At 32.4% G+C, this 24,307-nt stretch overlaps 1 protein-coding gene and 1 pseudogene across 2 annotated transcripts in view; both read right to left on the bottom strand.

Moving 5' to 3' along the window:
- LOC142629808 (protein root UVB sensitive 3) overlaps nucleotides 1-24,307 on the bottom strand; it is a 95,741-nt gene that overhangs the window by 64,086 nt on the left and 7,348 nt on the right. The window contains exons 16-17 of one of the 2 annotated variants that reach the window (XR_012843127.1): nucleotides 23,794-23,866; nucleotides 22,655-22,712 (exon numbers count right to left, since the gene is read on the bottom strand). The exons of the other annotated variant lie outside the window; for it this stretch is intronic. The gene's annotated coding sequence lies outside the window, so the exon portion shown is untranslated. Of the gene's footprint in view, nucleotides 1-22,654; nucleotides 22,713-23,793; nucleotides 23,867-24,307 lie in introns of those variants that run through there. 2 annotated transcript variants of the gene reach the window in all.
- On the bottom strand, nucleotides 5,542-13,504 carry LOC142626877 (uncharacterized; annotated as a pseudogene).

Genomic DNA, 24,307 nt, shown 5'->3' on the forward strand with positions numbered 1-24,307 from the left:
GTTGTAATACCACTTTTTTGTTTCTTTTGTAGGAACAAAAAAAGTTTCCATCATTGGTATTGAATTTTTTTGTATCATCTAACTTAAAATTCATTTAAAAATCTGTAATATGCCTTTTAGTTTTGCATAGTGATAAAGGTGTTCATTAAAGCTTGCTATTTGTTAAGTCTCTCTCAACCCTCTCTTTGAATCTTTGTCTCAAATTTATAATATCTAATACTATGCCCATCCTGCGTAATCATATATAACTAAGTTATATAACTAATACTTTAGACCAAGTTACAATTTCAACAGCAAATACTATAATAGGAATTATATCCGTAGCCTTTTGTACTTTCCTATGTTAAAACAGCCTTTTGAGGACTTCATGTGGAGAACGGAAAGTAATATGTATGTCATGCAAAGCAGGGTTCAGTTGCAGCTCTTCCATAATTTTTATTTTCAAATCACTCAAGGTCTTTAACTTATGGCGTATCATCATATAACAGCACTGGATACCCGGACCTTGAAATGGAAATCTGTCATAAGGGTTGGCATTGCTAAGGGATCCACCGTAATATATATTTATATAGATCATTATCAACCTATAGATCATCAAGTGCAATTGTGTTAGTGACAAATTTATAACTCTCAATCAACATCAATCACAAAACTTTGGGTATGACATGCCAACAATACTAACCTCAACCAAATTTGCATATACTCACATCCAAATCATTCTAGAGGCATGACTTTCAAAACCCATTCAAATAAGATATGATGAACAAAAATATTATAGCAACTAGTTACCCATTGAAATCTTTGTTACAAATTTGAAACAACTATATCTTGAAATAATTTATACTAAAAAGACTGTAATGGGTGTCTTAGGTATCAAACTCATAATCCATTTCATACCAATGACAAAAACCTAAAAGTACTAAATATTCCTAACAATTGATCACTATATTTAGTACTAAATATTCCCAATATTAATTTTGAATCAAAACCTAGCATAATCACAATATTTGGTACTAAATATTTCCCCAATACTAAATATTTCCAATAATTAATCACAATATTAATTTTTTTTAAAAACCTAGAAAATAATTTAATCACAATATTTACACTAACAAAAAATAAGCAAATATTCCCAATATTTTGTTGTGGGAAGTAAAAAGACCCTGATGGGAATATGGGCCGTTGGGCCATGCTAAGGAAGGCCGACCTGCTCTTGGGTTTAGAACTTGTCAGTACTACGGGTCGGCCCATACGCCGAGGATTTGAGGATCCAGCCGAGGGTGAATTTCCCTTCGGATGGACACCGGAGAACCTGGGACTTCATGGTAAAGGTTAGGGAATGACTCGGTCAAGACTATTGGTTAAAGGGGGTGAACCCTTGAATGTTCTAGAATCACTGATGTTAGAGAAATACCAAGGATAAAGGCTGCCACCTCCACATTAAAGACCCTGCACCTACCACCCTGGCCGCATTAATGGGGAAGTGACACCTGAACAGTGGAAGGGAAACTTCTGGTTACTATTCAAAGGCACTGAGAAAAGAAATATCTAGGCTAAGGGGGAGTTGGGGCAACACGTGTACAAAGTATCAAAAAGAGGAGTATTTAAGGAGCAATCTAGAACAAGAAAAGGGGACTCTCTTTTTTGTAATCTAAGAAGAAAAAGAAAATAAAGAGAAAGAGATAATATAAGAACAGCCCTCGGCTTACGTCCGAGCAGGTTGATTTATAATATTCCTTGTTGTTTCCAAGTGTTACCAATCTTTGGCTTGTCATTTAATCCTCGAACACTTCTAACCTGGGTTTCAAGCCCACACTCTACAAATTCATATTGTTTAAGGCTTATTGGGCCTGAACCATAACTGTTCTTGGGGTCAGGTGCAATTGTGCACTTACAGTTGTAATAACATAATTAATCACAATATTTGGTACTAAAAATTCCCAATTTACAATCACAATATTAATTTCCTAAAAAAAACTTAGCAAATAATTTAATCACAATATTTACACTAACAAAAAAAAAATTTCCAAATATGTTGTAATAACATTAATCACAATATTTAGTACTAAGTATTTCCAATAATTAATCATAATAATAATTAAAAAAAACTAACAAATAATCACAATATACTAACAAACTACCCACAAACAAACAAACTAATCACAATATTTACACTAACAAACAAAAAAACAAAAATTTTCCTAATATGTTATAATTGTTTCTTAAAAAAAATAACCTAGCAAATAACCACTATATTTAACTAACAAAAAATATTATCAATATTGTAAAAAACATTACCTGAGAGTTGATGAAAGTTGAGTGTGATTGTTGTGTGAGTGATGAAGTAAGTTGTGTGAGTGATGAGGGTTGTGTGAGTGGTGCTGCTGTGAGAGCAGAAGAGAAATGAGAGCATAAGAGAGGGTGTGAGCCGGGTAAGGGGGAAAAAGGTCCCAGTTGGGACCCACATGACACGTGGATGGGTTGGGGACCATTCACAGAAATCGAGTTCAGGAGACTCGATTTTTAGAAGCAAATAAATCGAGCCTCCTTTACTCGAGTTACGTCCACGTGCCCGAAAACCATGGTGACCAAAAATCAAGTACAGTAGACTCGATTTACTTTAAGTGATCACGTGACCAAAAATCGAGTCTACTGGACTCGATTTACTTTAAAGTGATCACGTGCGCCGTAGAGTGTGGAAAATAGAAATCGAGTTCATTGAACTCGATTTTCTTGACCAAAAAACGAGTTCAATGAACTCGATTTTTGTGCCTACGTGAACTCCCTGTCCAGCTCAGCCAGTGCCGCGATGGAGAAATATAAACCGAAAATCGAGTCCAATAGACTCAAATTGTTAGAAACCAAATTTGTTTCAAACCTTTGCTTACTAATGATATAGTTTGAGTTTTGTAATTAGTTCTGTAAAAACGCCGATTTGGTCCCCAAACGCTTCAAATCGCTCTCCATGACCATGAAAAAATCTTTCTGATATTTTTCATTTGTTTTTTTAAAGAAATATTTTTCATATCAGGGATACGATATTTTGTTCAAAATAAGATTTTGAAATCAAATGCTAATGGAAACATAACATCTTCCACTTTCAAGTTTCAATCTAAGTCTAAAAAAGACTACAAAATGATCCAGTTGAGGAATTATTACATAATGCAACCTCTGCTATTGTTCCATCAATGGAACCTCTTACTTGACTGATATATGCCAGAATACTTGGTGCCAAAAATGGGCGCTACCCCATAAAACTTCTCCAAGGCATGAAATGGTTTAAGTGGATTAGGATTTTTTTTTAAATAATTTTTTATTATCACTCTATTTTTCTAGCTTTATTATTTCATTAAGTTGCATGTACCAAACATTTTAACAAGATTATATATTTGTGGAATTGCTGATATATAGGAACATTTTTTTTATAATGTCCAAATCCTTTTATTATGAAAATTATCTATGACGCTCAATTAGGAAGTGCAAGCTAGTTGAGATATAAGACTTTTGGCGCCTAATATGCATTCAAATGACAGTTCTTGTGCATATCCTTATGTACAGTAAAACATTATAAAATTTTTATTTGTATAAATCATAACCAGTGTCAATAGTAATATCGTGTGGAACTTATGGATGTTTTTTGGGAACCTTTTTCAATTTTTTACTAAGCCTTTACAACATTAACACTTCTACGGCTATAAATTATTTTTTTAAAAGAAAACTTCAAAATTATTATTATTCTTATTTAAAAGCAAAACCATAATTCAAAGGTATACCGATAACCAATTTTTTTTTTTTTTTAAAACTATTAAATAAAAGGTAAAATTGTAGTATAAATTCTTTTCAAAACTTTATACAAAAACTTGAGTTGTCAAAAGTGTCCTTTTTATTCAAATTATCACAGCCAAAAGTAGTAAGACACTTAAAATTATCCATGATAGCAGGGATCAAGGATCTCACTCTGGACATTAATCTAATCAGAGTGAACCCGCTCTGATACCACATGTTTGTTTGTTTAGACCCCTATAAATCATTTTTGTTAACCTAATTAATTAACCATGTAGTTACGGAGATTGATTTTTCAGATCTAGGTTAAACTCATGCAATCATATTACTTAGTGCAGAAAAGTAAAGAAGGCAGTAATATGATGACCCAGGAAAACCAATGAAACCAATAGTTTCAAGGTAAAAAACCTGGGGAGGATTTAACCTAGCTATCCTCAAAGTAAAGAAATTCACTATGATAGAATCAAAGTTTACAATAGCTTTCTCCCTAAAATCTAAAGCTACTTCATGTAGAACTTACTCACACAACCAAGTCCAGCTATGAATTCACAGACTCTTCTATCTTGAATCTGCAGCACATAAACACCCCCGCTTATGACTTTGAGAACCCACTCAAAGATTTTAGATCACCTTTAATAGTTGATCTTTATGTAGAAACTTGTTTACACCATTTCTTGATTGTAGATCTCGTTCCAGTAGATGCTTATTGAGTTAGGAGATTACAGAAACCTCTCAGATCTTACAAGAGTAATTCACAAGACTTCCAAGAACTTCTAAAACATAGTTAGAGTTTTCCTTTTATACCTTAAAATGTTGAACTGAAACCCTAAACATTTTCGGGGGCTTTGAGCCTAATTTAAAATCTGCAAGAAATGAGTTTCAATCGGTCAAACCTTTCTTTCGATCAGTCGAGCTCCAAAGAATCTGAACTCTTCTTTCTATAGCCAAACTGTTCTTGAATCTTGACTTGAACAATCTTGAGCAATGTCTAACACCTAAACTAAACATGTTTTTGTTCTCGGTTTGCCAACATACACAAATTTAGAATCTAAACATTTATGCTAAATATTTAGAACCTAACAGAAGCACTCTCTCTCAGTACAAAGCATAGGGCTGAATCCAAAGCTCAAGACTGCACCTAAAACAAGGAGAAGTTTTCGCTTCTCTAAAATTGCTGCACAGCTTCCTTCACACAGCCCTCTTCAAAGAGGTCTCTCACACTCGCATTTGCCACTCAACTCCTTTACAATTTCTGCTACACCCAAATTGTTAGACCAGCCACACAAACCAAATAAAAGAGCATCAGATATATATTTAAATCAAGAGCAAACCAAAATGAAACTAAAGCCACGCATGAATAGCCAAAATTTGACGAAACTCCAACTTAACTTTAATTCAATCAAACCTGAAAAGCAAAAAATCCTCTGTCACCTTCATCAAAGCCCCTATTGGTTATCTCAAATTGCAAAAATCTAACAAATCTTCGCCACACAATCTTTTAGACAAGTTCATTAAATAATTTCTCCTTAATTCATGAACAAAAATTTCAAATTTTGCTAAACTCTACAACCATTCTCCACAATGGAGAAATTTTTAGATCACCAATTTTAATCAAATTCTGGTCCACCTTGTAGAGACTTCTCTCAAGCCACAAATGTTTCAAATGACAAATCAAAACCAAATTAGAGGCCAAACAAATGAATAAAATGCACATAATCCCAAAGTAATTCCAAATATGCCAATACAAGCAAAATGCATCCAATTACGCTCAAACACAATAGTTTTACCTTCTTAATATCCTTTTGTACTTATTAATTTTGGAATTATGGTTTATTTAGTATCCACCTCTTCTCCCAGGACTTCATCCTTGTAATCTAATCCCAGCTTCAACATTGTCTTTAAAATATCTATGACCACCTCCACAAAAACCAAATGAAGAAAAACTCCACAAGGTCAAAAACACTAATACAACAACCAAATCTAGAATAAATTTCTAGCTACAATCTCATAGCAGGAATTGACAGAAGTAAAAGATTTACATTTAAAGATGGGATTTAATTTTTTTTTTCTTCTTAAAATCCTTTTGTAGCTTAAAAAAAATGTTGCTAGTTGTTGGGCAGTTACGTGAGAGTTCTACACCCCTAAAATTCTGTCATCCAAATTCTAAGACTATTTGGACAAAAGAAAAATTTTGACAATTTTATACCACCCATTCATAAATAAAGCCAGGACATTCAAGTTTGTCTTGATAGCTTGTCCAAGTCTAGCAATTGTTTCATACAAATTTTTGTTTTTAAGTAGGCAAAACTTTTTTCATGAACATGGATACAAATTGCATGCACCTGGTCCTAACCTGCACCCGAAACATCTATTGTAAAACTTATTACAATTCTTGAGCTTAAAATATATATAGAAAAAACTACCTGGGCTGTAAAAGGATCTCATTCAATAAAAGTAGGTAATTATGCATTGAAAGTTTCATTCTCATTGGAAGAAACTTTCAATGCATAATTGTCTAGACGTACGGAATCCCATTTTACATTGCCATAGGCCTAAACGAATTACTTTTGGCATGTTTTTATACCTGTCTTTTCGTTGTGTGGTCAGAAACAATGAAAGCAACTGTGAAGATACCTACGACATTTGGCAGAGTGAGACACTTGAGAAGAAATAATTCTTTAGAACTTGATACAACATCTCAAATAGAAATCTCAACTAAACATAATCAATAAGAACTGTAATAAAATAGAAGGAACCCAAAGAACATACCATGATAATTTCGAAGCCAGTGTTCTGATTGACCATGACCAACTATGTTTCACACACCTTGAGAAAGAACTCGGCTTCCATTTGGGTTGAAGAGGATAGGTCAAGAGGCATGGAGGCTCCGACAGTAAGATGGAGGCTTCGATGGGTCGAAGATGAACAATGAAGCTGCCGAAGATGAATAGTCATGCGAATTGTGGTTTTTGAAGAATTGGCCTTATAAGTATCGAAGACTTTACATGAGGATGGAATGCATATAAGCAAAGTATCTTACATGAGATATGTAAACACTCATGAAGCTTCATTCAAATTCCCGAGATCAATGAGCTCTCTTAATGTGATCATGCGCAAAGGCTTTGTGAAAGGAGATTTCCAATTTAATAGCTTCTGATAAACTTGTTGCATGGTGGGACGAGATTGTGGACTGGTGTGTAAGCATGCTAATGCTATCTTTGCCACTAAAACCACCTTATCTGCAACTCTATTTGTAGGATGTGCAAGACGTTGATCCAGTATATCTTCTAGTAGCACATCATGGGACGATAATGAAAATGATGATGATAGAAATGATGAGATTAAATCACCCGGATGTCTTCCAATAATTACTTCCAAAGCGACTACTCCAAAGCTGTAAACGTCACACTTTTCACTTACTTCCATTGTATATGCATGCTCTGAAAGTAAAATATCAGGGTTAAATTCTTCTTTCACCAAGTAATTCAACTTACCACACAATCTATTGGTTGTGGTACATGTACTACTTCTTTAAGTTTATACAAATTCGTAATATATACTAACATATATATATATATATATATATATATATATATATATATATATATATATATTCATATAGGAACAACTCTACAAGTTAAGCTGGAAGTACTAAACTCTTGAAAATATTGGAATTTTGGAATTAGGTGGGGGAGGCAACTTCAAGGGGTAATACTTTTTTTTTTTTTTTTTTGGAGAGAGCAGGTGTGGGCCTCAATGTCATCTTAAAAACTTTGCATTGAACCTAGGCCGTATAAGAAATAATTATCCAGTTTGAAAGAATTGTACAATGAGAAAACAAAGTTTCACGAAGTAAAATGTGATTCTTTAACCATGATTATTTGGGGGTATTTATGCACAATTAACTTCATCTAAAAGGATTCCAACAACAAAGGGAAAAAAGACTTAGGGTCCGTTTGGATAGAACTTATTGCTGAAAATTGAAAACACTGTAGCAAAATAATTTTTTAATGTGTGAATAGTAGTGCGGGGCCCATTTTAATATTTTTTTCTGAATAAAGTGCTTGTGGGTCCCATGAACAGTGTGTGAACAGTACCGAAACAGTGCATGAACAGTGATAAACAGTGTTATTTGTCTCCAAAAAGCAGAAAACGCGTGAATCAAAAAAAAAAAAAAAAAAAAGACCTGAAACGTGATCTCTCTAAACGCAGATGCAAATAATTTGTATCCAAACCGCACCTTAGTCAAATAGATTAAAATCTTAACTAAATTTAAACATTACCTTTTTTTTAATTGTAATTGTGATTATGATCACAAATAAAAAGAATGAAGTGACTGTATAAAATATCGTAGTTTGCAACTACCAAATACCTTAATGCCAATCAAGATACTACAAAAAATTCATTTTTTGTCCATAAATAAGCAGAATACTCTAATTATTAATTGAACCTCTGAAACATAATTATTAATCGAACCTAATAGCTCAAATTGTGACAACTATACATCACATTATGTAGTGCAACGAATTTCAATAAGGCCTCTTTGAAGGCAAACAATGCCAATTGAAATAACATTAATACGAATACATAGTTATTAAAACGTGAATTGTATTATGAATCGAATTTTGATTTTTCTATATCGCGTATTGTAAGATACACAAACGTTCAATAAAATTATAAAAAAATTATAGATATACATACATATAATGTATATTCATTATAAATTTGGAATATATTCAATTAATAACCAATTTAGTGATTACTTTTTTTTTAGAAATTTAATGATTACTTATGTAATAATATTTAACAAAGCTAACTGAATAAATCAAACTAGCCTCATTACACGCGCTCCGCACGTGCATGTGAGACCCTTTTTTCTATTTTGAGTTTAATGTAATTTTTAAATTTGAATTTGTTTATTGTTAGTGAGGTTACACAGGAAGAGATTTGTAAGAAGTTAAAATTTAGGATTTTGAAAAGCAGTAAACTGTTGTGCTAATTTTTAGGAAAAAATGTATCAAACATGATGTGTGCTAATTTTTAGGAAAAAGTTTTTCTGGTAGTTTTATTTATTAATTTTGTTGAATTACCATTTTATCCCCTTTTATTTTTTAGAAATGAAGATTTTCTTATTAGATTAGGGGCATTTTTGACATTTTTTGAAGTCATAACTAACTTTGTGAATCTTTTTAATATATAGAGATTAACTTTATAACAAACACATTCAAATTGATTAAACTCAGAAGTGACAATACATGAAATATGAGCCAAAATAATAATTTCTCATCATCGTTTTGTCTAATCAACTCTATCTAAGTCAATGTTATTATCATGTTAATAATCTTGCAAAATTATTTTTTCATTGACATTTTCTTCATTATTATCAACATTTACAATATTTTTTTTATTTTAATAAATTTTTCTTTATATTTTTTTCTTGGCATTCTAACTTTTTAGACTTATAACAATAATAAAAAATAAAAAATAATTATATTTTTATTTTATACATTATTCATAGCATAGAAAAGAAATTTGCAAATATGAAAGTAAATTGTCATGTGTATAGTCCAAATTTTGTAGGAGAAAGAGAAGAGGGGGAAAAAACTCATGGACATGTTATTTTATTAGACTTAATTAAATTTCCCAATAATTTTTTGTTTAAACAAAGTCTAAGAACTTGTTTGCTCAATAATTGTGTTAAAAAAAGTCTAACAAGTTGTTTAAATCAAATAAAACCACAAATTTTAACCCAAAAAAAAAACTCATTTTAAACCCACATGTCTATGCATTGTACGTAAGATTCACTAATACTATATAATTTATGCAATACTCACCTATGTATCGGACGATTTTTGAGCACTTACGATACATAATTTTTTGTACACGATACGATACACATCGTACGATACATGCCATGTATTGTACGATATCGACAACTTTGAATACGACTAGAGACACAATATTTTACATAATTAGTGATTTAAAATACTATAACGATTCATGAATACTTACGATACAAAATTTTTTGTACACGATACAATACATATTGTACAACACATATGGCGTATCGTATGATACTGACAGCTATGGATACAACTAGAGACACAATATTTTACATAATTAGTGATTTAAAATACTATAATTCATACTAAAAAAAGCGGTGTTAGAAAGTCTATGTAAAAGCTAAAAGCCTTATAGCTGAACTGGCATCTTTTGATGTTTCCAATTGAAATGCCTAGCATTCAAATTCCCCCACCCCTAATTATCAATTTATCTAAAGCAAGAAAAAAAGAAGAAAGTCTATGTATAAGTGATGTTACTTCAATCATAACTTGTCATATTAGCAATTGTGAAAATTTTAATGTTGCCAACATTACTTAAATAACATACCTGGAGCAGTGTATCCAATGGTGCCCACAAATGAAGTCCAATAAGATGCGTCAGTACTCATAATCCTAGCTGTGCCAAAGTCAGAGACATGAGATTCATATTCTGAATCTAGTAGAACATTCTTGCTTGATATATCACGATGAATTATTGGACTAGAGCAGTCATGATGCATATAAGACAGAGCACTTGCCACACCTTTAACAACATTTACCCTCTTTACCCAGTCAAACTCCAGTGCTAATTCATCATTATTTAGTATCTTTTCCAAGCTCCCACCTTCCAAGAATTGATAAACTAAAAGCAAGTGTCGGGGATGTGAGCAAAAACCATGAAGCTTTACAATGTTGCGGTGTCGTATTTCGGTTAGACTATGTATCTCACTAGTGAAAGATTTTAGATTGGCCACACTGTCTTCTGAGAGTGGATGAAATTTCTTTACAGCAACAACTTGACCTGTTGGCAAATCAGCTTTATAAACAATTCCATGCCCCCCCACACCAACACAATATTTGTAATCGAAATCCTCTGTTGCTTCAATAATGTTTTCATAAACCATTTTCCCATCATAACTCCATATTGAAAACATATTTTGATGTCGTACTTCTTTTGGATTATTTTTTGTCTTCGTCTTTCTAAAGCAAATTACGAATGTAATTCCTACAATGATAAATATAAGAAAAATAATGCCCAAAAGGGCTAAAATTAGTGTAGTAACTTTTTTCCCCTTTTTGACATGAAGATTGTGGCCAATTGCAAAAGGGCAAGCCTTCAAACCAGTAGCATTGCCACACAAGCCCTTGTTGTTTCTAAATGCTTCTATTGATGCCTCACAAAATGCTTTAGTATTCGGAATGGGACCCCGCAATTGATTGTAGGACAAGTCAATGGATGTCAAGCCTAACAATTGATTAAAACTGGATGGAATATTGCCAAAGAGTGCATTGTGAGAAAGATTCAAGATTTCTAACATTTTCAAATCTCCAAGTTGTTGTGGAATCTCTCCTGTTAGAAAATTTTTGCTAAGATCAAGATTTTGGAGATACTGCAAATTGCCAATTTGAATTGGGATATATTTTCTTAAGTGATTGTTGCTCAAATTCAAGAGAAAAAGTTTCTTACATTTCCCTAGGTCAGGAATATGGCCACTTAGACTATTATTGGCGAGATTAAGTTGCTCCAAATTTGATAGCATCTTGAAATTGTAAGGAACTTGTCCAGAAAATTTGTTACTGTCTAGATAAAGGTCTAACAAAAATTTCAACTTACCTAATTCCTTGGGTATTTTCCCATGTATCTTATTTGAGGAGAGGATGAGCACTTGTAATTGACTTGCTTCTCCAAGCTCAGGAGGTAATCTACCTGAAATGTCATTGTTAGAGATTTTCAGGCATGTCAAGTTTTGGCATTGCCCCCAATTAGCTGAAAGCTCACCATAAAGTTTATTATAACTCAACTCCATGTATATTAAGTGTGGGTATATCCCAAAACTTTCTCCTATATTTCCAATAAGTTGATTTCCATTAAGTCGGACTCTAATGAGGCTTGTGCAGTTTCTCAAGGATTTTGGTATTGAACCAATAAAATGATTATCATTTGCGGTGAATTTCTCAAGCAATCCACCACTGCACACATTTTCAGGCAAGTGACCAGTAAATTGGTTTCCAGATATCTCGAGCAACTTCAATTGAGTAAAATTGTTCTGTTCAAATGAAATGAGATTGCTTAACTTATTAGTGAATAATTTGAAATGAGTGAGCTTAGATAAGCTTCCTATAGAAGCAAAAGTTATAACTATGAAATTGTAAAACGATAACTTAAGATCACTCAAAGAACTTACAATTCCAAATTCTTGAGGGAAGGAACCAGAAAGTCGGTTCGTATGAAGATATATAAAGGTTAGTTTGCTTAAGTTTCCAAATGAATCAGGGATGACACCCGTGAGATTGTTTATTGATAAGCCAAGGTCAATCAGAGAACTTAGCATTCCTAATTCTTGAGGGATGGAACCAGAAAGTTGGTTTTCAGAAAGATATAAAGTTGTCAGTTTGCTCAAGTTTCCAAGAGAGGCAGGGATGACACCTGTAAGATTGTTTTTTGCTAACTCAAGGTTAATCAGAGAACTTAACATTCTTAATTCTTGAGGGATGGAACCAGAAAGTTTATTCGTAAAAAGATATAAAGTGGTTAGGTTGCTTAAGTTTCCAAGAGAGGCAGGGATGACACCTGTCAAATTGTTTGTTGATAACTCAAGGTCAGTCAGAGAACTTAGCATTCCTAATTCTTGAGGGATGGAACCAGAAAGTTGATTCGTATAAAGATATAAAGTTATCAGTTTGCTCAAGTTTCCAAGAATGGCAGGGATGACACCTGTAAGTTTGTTTGTTGATAACGCAAGGCCAGTTAGAGAACTTAGCATTCCTAATTCTTGAGGGATGGAACCAGAAAGTTGATTCGTATAAAGATATAAAGTTATCAGTTTGCTCAAGTTTCCAAGAATGGCAGGGATGACACCTGTAAGTTTGTTTGTTGATAACGCAAGGCCAGTTAGAGAACTTAGCATTCCTAATTCTTGAGGGATGGAACCAGAAAGTTGATTCATATGAAGCTATAAAGTAGTTAGGTTGCTTAAGTTTCCAAGAGAAGTTGGGATGACACCTGTGAGATTGTTAAATGAGAAATCAAGCTTACTCAGAGAACTTAATGCTCCTAAGCCTTGAGGAATAAGGCCAGTCATACGGTTCGCAGAAAGGTCAATGACGTGAAGGCTAGTTAATTTGCCTATTTCAGAAGGAATTCTCCCAGTGAATTGATTACCAGAAAGGTCAAGAAGAAAGAGTTTGGAGAGGTAAGAAATATTTGAGTTAATGATTCCAGACAGTGAGTTGTAAGAGAGGTTAAGACTAAGTAAATTGGGGAAGGATTGAAAGTTGAGATTGTGAAGCGTACCTCTCAAACCATAACTTGAAAGGTTCAGATGGGTGACGCTTCCAGAGTGGTCACAATTCATTCCGACCCAATTACAAGGAGTGGTTCCAACCCACGAGGACAAGAGAGACTGGCTTTTGTTGTGAAGGCTAGTTTTCCAATTTAGAAGAGCCATCACCTCCTTTGTTTCCTCTGCTATCTTAACCTTACTGTTAGAGCGAGCAAAAGGTGAAGATAGGGAGGAAACAGAAGCAGTGGATAAGGAAACGAAATGGAGGAAGATGAGAAGAAGGTGGAAGAAGAGTAGAGATGAAAGGAATTGGTTGAAGAGAGGTTTGTTTGAAAGGAAAGTCATAATGTAGGGTGAAGGAAGGAAAGGATAAAGTAAGGTTGGAAGAAGGAGTGGATGAATGAGTTGAAATGGTTAGAGAGGTATTAATTTATAGGTGGGACTGTGGGAGTGGATGAATGAGTTGAAATGGTTAGAGAGGTATTAATTTATAGGTGGGACTGTGGGAGTGGATGAATGACTTCAGGCTGAATATTCAATCGCTTGAATCGTGACCGTCCAATTGATTAACGGCCAAAAATTGAGTCTGAGTTTGGATTAGGCTTTGGAAATGGAATCTCCTCAGACTCTATTGTCGTAGTGTTTGGTGGATGTAATAATCACAATATTAAAAAAACAAAAAACAAAATTATTACAAAATTAAAAACCCATGATAATGCACTGAAGGTCAATTAGGCCCGGAACTAATTAGCCAGTCCTCTCGTGCCACGTCATGATGTTGTAAAACAATCCTCTACACTTTCACTAAAAATAAAAATAACAAAAATAAATAAAAACACTTTCTAGTTTCTGCTCTTAAAAAATTTGGTCAAATTTCTATTTTCTAAACTAAATTTAAATATTCTACAATTTAAAAGGATGAAAATAAAAGTACAGCTGTACATTAAAAAAAGAATGTCAATATGCCATTTTCAACTAATACATTTAGTTCAAATCCTCTGTCCTCAGTTATAGAATTATAAAATTAAAAAAATAAATAATAATGTAACATTAATAAATAAAAAAATTGGACTTTAATGCAAAGAAAGAAAAGTTTGAATTTTAAAATGCAAGGGAGAGAGAATGTAGCTCCTAGAGGGAAAAGGAAGGGAAAAAAAGAAGAAGAAGAAGAAGAAGAAAAAGAGATCGTTTAGGAAAGAATATAGAAGCAGAAAGAAAGAATGGCATTGCCTACCTAGAAAAATGACTCCACTAGCCAACGGGGAGTGTGGGACGGTCAAAGTCCCACACTAACATTACCTATCAAAGTCCGTAGATAGATAGATAGATCTGGCAGCTTTCATTGCTCTGTGTCCTTTGGCGGATTGGAGGAAAATTTTAGTTCTTATAATTAGTTTATTCAATTTTTTTAATTATTTTTTTATTTATATTTGATTTTTTTTTTTAACCCATTACTTACATACTCAACTCAATATCATAAATTTTTTATGACGTATATTGGAATTTTTTTTTGTTACGATTCTGTCCTTACTTTTCCATAATGACCGTACTAAAAATGGGGCAATCATTTACAATTTTACATTACTCTCTCTCTCTCTCTCTCTCTCTCTCTCTCTCAACTAGATTTTGCAAAGGAACAACACAATAATTATGCGGATTAAGTTAGGGACACAAAATAACGAAAAAAAGAAAAGAAAAAGAAAATAGAACTAGACGATGTGAATTACATCAAGTTATCAACTTTCTCAAGTGTACCTATTACATATAAAATAAAATAAAAAAGTTAAATTACTTAAAAGGATAACTATCAGGTAAAGAAAAATAAGTAAATACTTTATATGAATTGCACCTCAATCCACTCAATTGAAAGACTAACTTGGTCTATAGGGTATGAGAGAAAGAAGTCATATGAGATTGTTGAATTCTCATTTTTGGGTGAAGGAGACTTTTTTTATCATTTCATCAATTTTTATAGAAGGGAATAGAATATTTAATTGGACAAAATTTTGGTTAAATCCTTTTGGAGGATACTCGCTTGACCCCAATACGTGAGCTCATGATTACAAGACTTTTGAGAAAGACTAATTGAGTTGCAAGACTATTGAGAACCTTCAAATTAATTTAAAGTCATGTGATTAAAAGCATATTCAAAAACAGAGGTGTGCCCAAAAACCTAATTAAGCTGATGAAGCCAGCCAATTTACTCTTATAATTCTATCGAAGTTGGGTTTTAAAAACTCAAAGCCACCCTGTTTAATTTAGATGGATTTCAGGTCAATAAAATATCAGCTCGAATAACCCTACCCAACTGAATGAATGGGTAAAGAGATACAGCCCTTCTCATTTCTTGTTGCTGCTGCTTCTTCCAACTTTGAACCACTTATTAGGCTTAGCTATTACAATCTTGGTGAGCCAGTCATGTTGAATATTCGATTGGCATTTTGAGGACCAATTCGAACTGTGACCGTGAACAAGAAGTACTGACAAGGAAAGGGATGGCGAAGGCAGCCATGATCATATTCACAACAAAGCTGCGCTAAATCATGGCTTATATATATGAACTTGCAAATACCTTTCAATATTAATTCTGTCATTCTTTAATAGCTCTGTGACTTTTTGCATATAGTTGGGCGTGGATGAACTTTGCATTTCAAATGGGTTGGAGGAAACATTCGGTCCTCATAATTAATTAGTCATTAATTACTTTGACACTCCAATCCATATCATCATTTTTCTAACTGGCCATGCATTAGAGGGAAGAATCATGTCAAGCTCGAGGACAATGAAGTGAGTAGAAATTGACAAGATTTGACATAATATGAATAATATTGGAATTGATGATATTTGTTTATTAGCAAACAAGATTTATGTGTAAGAATTTTTCAATCATGACAAATTAGTGTTGAAATGGTGCTTCACGATTATGAGCATAATGTAATTGGACATCTACATCTCAAAAAAATTGTTAAATATTTTTTAATCACGCCAATGGCTACTAGGGAATAAAAATCAATAAGATATTAATGCTTGTACTCTCTTCCAATTTCTACTACATATATGGAACAAACAATTTCAATCATGAATATTATCAAAAATAAGTCTTACAACAAAATTGAAGACAATATTTAACAGTCTATTTGATTTAGTACATCAATTGTGAAGTTGTTTAAAAATTTAGTAAAAATTTATCATATAATATTATCATAATTAAAAAGTATTTTGAGTTCCTTTTAATATATCATGAACGATTGAATTGAAATGTATTAAGATGTGATTATTTATATTTTTATCTATTTATTTTTATATTTTGTTAATACTGAATAGATATTATTTTTATTTTTCATTTATTAATATAGTGAAAAGAAAAAGCAAAAAGATTACTTTATGAGCTCTTGTTTTGTATTTGTTAACCACTTAATCACTTATTTTTGTGAAAGCTCGATAGTAAAAATACTAGAGCAAGTTTAGACCCCCAATTCTAAAATTACGGCTTAATTGCTTTTAGTCTACTCAACTAGATGCGGAATAGGAGTATATTAATGTGCAATTAACTGGGGCTATTACCTACTGCATGGGCATATATAATTAACAATTAAGTATAAAACACAAGGAGTAAGGGAAGAGATGCAAATACAAGATAACACAGTGATGTGTTATCGAAGAGAAAAACAGAAGAGCTCGGCGTAAAAATCTCTCCGGGGCCCTTTAAACCGAATCAATCTACTGGTGAATAAGTTGGAGTACAATGATTACAATATACACCCTCCAAGAGTTTAATAATCATGACTCTCTTGTCTAACATTATTATTTATTAGATAATGACTTTAGAACATTAAGACTCGGCCAGTTAGTTCAATAAAGAGCTCATAATGATGATGTAGCGCATAATTCTTGCTTTCCATTTCTTAGACCACTGCCAATTTAGTCCTCTCTAATGCATGACCAAGTCTGAGTCAAGTCTCCTTTATCCAAATACACGGCCAATTTTAGTCTTTCCCCACTAATGTATGGCCAAGTCAGTCCTTCCCACAAATACACGGCCAGTTGGTTCTTCCCCTTAATGGCTATTTACCCAACACGTGATTATTTTCTGTCAATTATAGTTAATGGAATTGAGATATAGGGGTTAAATTGTATAATTCTTAAATCTCATGGATCAGTAATACAAAATTGATATAACAAGAGATCTGCTTAAAACTAATCCAAATCGAAAAGGTTTTCTTTACTTCTTTTTGCATTTTTTTCCTGGGCCACTTCAAAATTTAGAGAAAAAGAAACTAAATAGAAGAGGTGAAGAAAAAGAGAACAGTAAAAGAAGTGCAAGGCTAGGCAAAAAAAGGAAAAAGTTGAAAGATTACTTTTTTTTTTTTTTATACATGTAAAGTTGTAATTTTCAAATATGTTTTGTTGGCATTAAATCCATGTCAAATTTGATTATATTTCTTCAATCATTTCTCTGTATGTTTGTGGGATTCAATGTAAGGGTTAAGTGTGTGAAATTGATGAAGAACTGTGAAGAACAGGGCAACTCACGACTGGCTAGCGAGTGGACAACTTGCAGAAGGTCACATGAGAAGCACATGCTAGAAGCTAAAGATTCAAGTGCCAGAAGGCATCTCGCGACTTATCTTACGACTTGGCCAACCCGCAGGATGCTCTGCTAGTTTGTTTTAGTGTGCCTTCCTCATTTCTTTACCCACACTATAAAAGCTCACATTACCCACAAAATTGTAAGGAGAATCTTAGAGAAAAAACCCTAGAAACCCATTTGAGAGTTAGAGATTGCACACTCACAATCCTCTACACAATTCTCTTAGTTTTCCTCTACTCCTACCGCTTTAAATTCCATACCCATTGAGAGGTTCCTAGCCCAAACACATACCACGCCCAATCTGAGTGTTGTGAGTTGTTTTGGTGCCTTTGGGAAGCATTGGATGAAGCCATTCTTTGATGGATGCAATTGGAGCTAATTGCTAGATTCAAGTAACTAGTGAAGACATGACTCAGTGAAGTCTGTTGGGAGCTAGAACTCGGAGAGTTCAAGTACAATGGATAGATTAGGCTTGAAATGTCTTTTTGATATCCTTGTACTCCAACCTCATTCACTAGTGGATCATTTTGGCTTGGAGGGTCACAGAGAGGTTTTAACGCCAAGTACTTTGGTTTTCCTCTTCAATAATACATCGTTGTGTTATCTATGTTTGTATCTATCTTCCCTTACTCTTTTTGCTTTATAATTACTTGTTAATTATGTATGCGCATGCACTAGGTAGTAGTCCCGGTTAATTGTGCATTAATTACTCTTATTCTGCACTTAGTTGAGTAGATTAAAGGCAATTTAGCCATAATTTTAAAATTGGGGATCTAAACAAGCTTTAGTATTTTACACTATTAAGCTTTTACAAGTAGGAGGTAGTTTTATTTTTTAAAAATGTTGCTCATTGCACGAAGGACAAGCAAGAAAATATTAAAGCTTATTTTGTTTGTGGTTTCATTAAGAATGTTTATTGAGCAACCATAATCAGTAGTTAATCAATGTTATCAAAACGTTTTCACAATACCTTGTGACTGACAAAATTAACATATACTCAATCATAGAATATATTTTAAAAACATCCTATGCCTTTGTATATAGGCTAGGTTAGACTTGCTTGCCCATCATAGTTGTAAACTAGGGCTCTTAAACTAGGGTATTATAAAAATGTTGTAAGATTTTGTTGTATCCTTCAATTTTCTCTATTTCAATCGGAATATAGTTGAGTAGAGGAATTATTCTACAAATTAAGTTGTAGGAGAGATTGAGTTTGCCTACGAACACAATCATTCCTACACTCAATTTCACAACTTGTTGAGTTATGAGATTGTAAGTAGTTTACATAAAGTGATGGGTCACACAAGGGAGAAAAAAAATGTCCACCACTCACCGTTGCATAACTCAGTAAATTGTGAAATTGAGTGTACAATTAGCTGTGTCCATCATATTTGAGGATTCTTCTCCAACCCATTTAGTGGTTTTCTATATTATCATTTTTTTTGGGGCTGAAATGAGGGTTTCTTTATTTCATAATTCTTTCTTACCACTATTAGGTTATGATGATATTTGCAATCGTTCAATTGCTTTGGTAACTAACTGGCCATGCTTCGGAATCAACTTGTTGTGCATTAGACGGAAGCATCATGTTAGGTTTTAAAAAAAATGGAAGTGTTTGCATAAAATATAGAAACCAAATTGACTTAATTGTTCTACCTTACTACTTTCTTATTTATGTTGATGTGCTTTCAATTGTTTTGTTGACTAACTAACCATTAGGGTGGAAAGTAACTGGCCGTGTGTTTTGAAAGTAACCAATGGGTCATGCTGCATTAGTGGGAAATGGGAAGGATTGACTTGTTCGGGCATCATAATTTGTTATTGAGATTGCAATTTATTTCAAAGTAAAAATTTTTTAATAAAAAATATTTTCAAGGAAACAATTTTTTCTCTAGTGATATAATTACATTTTTGAAAATGCCTTGAAAAATATTTTCAAATGTTTTGTTTGTATGGAACTTTAAAAAAAAAAAAATCATATTTTCATATGGAAATAAAAATAATCCATGAAAAAAAATCCACCTATCCAACATTTTACAAACAATAATCTCACAACATTTTACAAACAATAATCTCACAAAATTTAACATAAATAACTCAAATCCATAGTACCAACAAATACACAATACCAAAATCTACTATGAATTTCGCAAAATATAATATAGCTAACAGAAAATTCATTATTATTATTATTATTACTAGTTGCATACCTGTGCGTTGCGCGTGATAATTTTCTTAAGATTGTCTCATTAAATATTTTATTAATACTATAAATTTATTTATTAACCATTGGTTTTTCATTAGTTTTTAAGTTAATAAAAACCTTAAATATACTTTTTTTTTTTTTTTTACCTTTACACACACACACACACACACACACACACACATATAGTGAATCTTTACACATATCTTTAAGAAAACTTTATATATTCCACTATTTTGGATGCGTAAAATTATAGACTATTACTTCATAATAATAGTGGCTAATTAATTTTATATATATTTTTTAGTGATCTCATTTGTAACGCTTCTTATCATTATCATATATTTACTAACTAATGATTTGCATAACAAAGACGATAAATGAGAGGTAGCATTGTTCATTAGATTTTCGAAAGTAATAGTGTATGAAAATTTTATATATATATATATATATATATATATATATATATATATATATATATATATATATTATAAATAAGGTTAAATGAAATGTCAAAAAATGGATTTTTAAATTTTCTAACTTTATTTCTTATGTAATTTCTACTACTATCAATGAACATCTTTTTTTTAGTTATGATTAATATGGTTTCCATAGTTAGAGTTTGATTCGTTTTAACTATAAATTTAGTACTATGATTGTATTTAATTGCTGATTGTTGATTTAATTTTTTAAGTGAATTTAACGGTTTATATTACTAAACTATAAAGTTTTTAATGTTCTCCACATGGTAATCTCTATTTTATTTTTTACTTCTCTTTACAACCTCTTTGTTTTTCAATCAACGATTACTAATTGACATTTCATTTTTTTTCCTTATCTACTCTTTATTATTTTGTATTGGTTTTTTTCTATACCATCTCTCTCTCTCTCTCTCTCTCTCTCCATTGACAACCTATCGTTTTCCAAAATTTGATGATGATTCTATGACATTAAATATGCATTATTAGTTTTTTTTAATTTAGTGTTTTTCACTTGATTTGTTTTGTATTTCATTCTTCCTTTGATGCGTTGGGTGTGAGAATGAGTGTTTCGCTAACATTACTCCACTTAATGTGAATAGTTTTATTTATTTTATTTAGGCAAAATATTATATTTTAAATTTTTTTAAATAAAAAAGGAGTGGAAATATAAATAATTTAATGATCTATATGGGGGATGTGGCTGAATTTAAATGTTAAATAAAATGATATGAGAAAAAAATAAAAATAAAATACATAACAATAAACACTAACTTATCCAAATAATTTCTATGTAATATAATAATAGTACATTCTTATATACTATTTTTAATTATTTATAATGCAATATGATAATATGTAACAATCAAAGTCATAAAAAATAAAAACCTTAAAACACAAAACTAAATCTCATCAACCAAAATAGAGTTCTAAAGAATAAAAAACTTTATCAAGCTAAAATAGAGATGCAAGAAAAATAAAAATAAAAATCCACCAAAACATTGAGGTAGAAAAAGTGGGAAATAAGTACTTTTTTGTGAAAGAAAATTATGTAAAGAATGAAAGAGTGAATGACAAATTTATACTAAGAGGATGATAATGAAAAGAAACAAAATAAAGGAAGATAAAAGGAAAGAGAAAAAGCGATATCAAGGTAGAGTGTTTGGGGAGATGAAAAGATAAAGAGAAGAAGAAAGGTTGAAGAAAGTATAGATGTAAAAAAAAAAAAAAAGAATACAATTTGAAGAGCACAATTTTCTTTTATTTGAATTTAAGTAAACTATTACATTTTTTATTTTTTAAAACAAAAAGAGAGAGAAAATATAAATAATTTAATGATAAGGAGGATGTGGTTGAATTTCAATATTGAGTAAAATAGAAGAGAAGAAAAAAATAAGAAAAATGAAAAGATATAACAATAAACACTAAATTATTCAAATTATGCTATGTAATGGAATATTATTTTATTTTTATCTACTAACTTTAATTTTTTATAATATAATCGGATAAAATTTAACAATCAAAAAGCAAAATAATAATAATAATAATAACTTAAAACACAAAACTAAATCGTATCAACCTAAATTAAAGTTCTTAAAAACAAAAAAAATTTATCAATCTAAAGCAGAGATGCAATAAAAAATAAAAGTCCACCAAAACATTGAGAGAGAGAGAGAGAGCTATGCAAAGAATGGAAAAGAGTAACAAATTTATAGTTAGAGGGAAGGATTAAGAAGAGACATATAAAAGAAGATGAAGGGAAAGATGAATAGTAATATTAAAGTAAATGGTAGTAGGGAGATAAAAAAGTAAGGGAAGAAGAAAAGTTGAAGAAAGTGTAAATATTTAAAAAATAAGTGAATGTAAAAAAAAATTATAGGAAAACTGGAAATAAAAAAGAAATATATGTATAAATGTTAAAACCGACAAAAATGAATATCTAAAGTCAATAATCTATTTATATTTTTTTGTAAAAAAAAAGGAATAAATAATAAATAATAATTATGTGGCGAATGACGTGACAATGAGGTAGCACAACAGAAGCTCAGCAACAATAAATGTCACACTTTAGCTTTTAGTAATATATAAATATAAATTCCAAATACCTGAAAATAGTGAAAATACATTCAAGAAATATTTACATCGAAATAAACAGTGTAAAATTGAAAATTCAGGACTAACGTCAACATTAATTGGAAGATTGATTATAATTGTTGAACCATAAAAATAAGATAAGACTGCAAATTCTCCTTAAGTTAATTGAGGAGTTAGTTAAAGTGATAAGATAAGACTACAAATTCTCCATAGACGATTGAGGAGTTAGTTGAAGTGTAAGAGCATCCACATCAGTGTATCTAAAATCATGTATAATGCAAATTTTTTTCAATTTTACACATTTTGAGCTACATCAGTGTATCTAAAACTAGCTAAAATAGTGTAAAATCATCCCCGAGCTACAGTACCGTGTATATTTACACGGTTACTGTAGCTCGGGTAAACAATATTTTATCATTTCTCCTTCGCTCCTTTTTTTCTCTCTCTGATCCGTTCTTAACAGACTCCATCATTTTCTCAACACAGAATACAGAGATATACTTTGCTAAAAAAAAAAAAACACAGACATACACAAACAACCACAGATCGGTGCTTGACTTGTAGATCGGTGCTTGACTGGTCGGAGCTCGTGGGTCTTGCCGTGGATTGGAGCTCGCGGACGCTGGATAGGAGCTGGCGGATCGGCGATCGGAGCTGGCGGATCGCGATCGGAGTTGGCGGATCGCGATCGGAGCTCGCAGATCGCCGATCGGGGCTCGCGGATCGCGACCGGAGCTCGCAGATCGCCGATCGGAGCTCCCAGATCGCGATCGGAGCTCGCAGATCGCCGATCGGAGCTCCCAGATCGCGATCGGAGCTCGCGAATGGCGATCGGAGCTCGCAGATCACCCATCGGAGCTCCCAGATCGCGATCGGAGCTCGCGAATGGCGATCGGAGCTCGCAGATCGCGATCGGAGCTCGCAGATCGCGATCGGAGCTCGCCGATCAGAGCTCGCAGATCGCGATCGGAACTCCGGATGGTGATCTGAGCTCGCCGATCGGACTCGCGGATGGTGATCGGAGAGGGAGTTGATGGAGAGGGAGAGGGAGAGGGAGTTGATGGAGAGTCTGAGAGAGATGGGTTTAGAGAGAGAGAGCGAAAGTGAGAAATGAATAGGAGAGAGAGAGAACGCGGTAATTTAAGAGGTTGTTGGGGAAAAGAATAAAATATTAAAAAAAATTAATTATTTAATTAAAAAGGGTGTAGGATAGATGAACTGATGTAGAGGTTTTGTAAAATTAGATGGGTAAAATAGAAAAAGTAGATTTTTAGTGTAAAAGTGGGTGTGTAAAATGGAGGATCTGATGTGGATGCTCTAAGAAAGAGTTAGTGAAGCGTGTTAAATGGAGCTGAATATTCAATCCATTCATAGCCCTATTACTATTGCACCTGCACAAAATTCCACTAATATTAGATAAGATATTAGATTCGGAATAAAATAAAATAATTGCAATTGATCATGTTTTGATTGTTTTCCACAAAATAGGGGAAGTATGCGAATAAGGCTCTTAGCATTTAAAAAAAAAAAAAATTGATAGTTATAATAAGAGATGGATTTGAATCTTGGATGCGATGGATACACCAAAAAATTCCAAACAGTCAAAGTAGAAGGCTCCTAACATTTTCTCTAGTCTAATAATTGTTCTATCATTGCTTCTCTGTCTTATTTGGCATAATTGATTATGGTTTGTCATCGGGTAGAATGGCCATGTTTGATTTTGTCCTTTGTCACATTATTAACTTTCATTATGTTGATAGAAATACATCACATAACCACGCACATGAGAACTTTATGTTTGTGGATACATTGTTTTGAGAGAGAGTTCAACC

This window comes from Castanea sativa, chromosome 3, assembly GCF_040712315.1.
Source record: "Castanea sativa cultivar Marrone di Chiusa Pesio chromosome 3, ASM4071231v1".
NCBI lineage: Eukaryota > Viridiplantae > Streptophyta > Magnoliopsida > Fagales > Fagaceae > Castanea > Castanea sativa.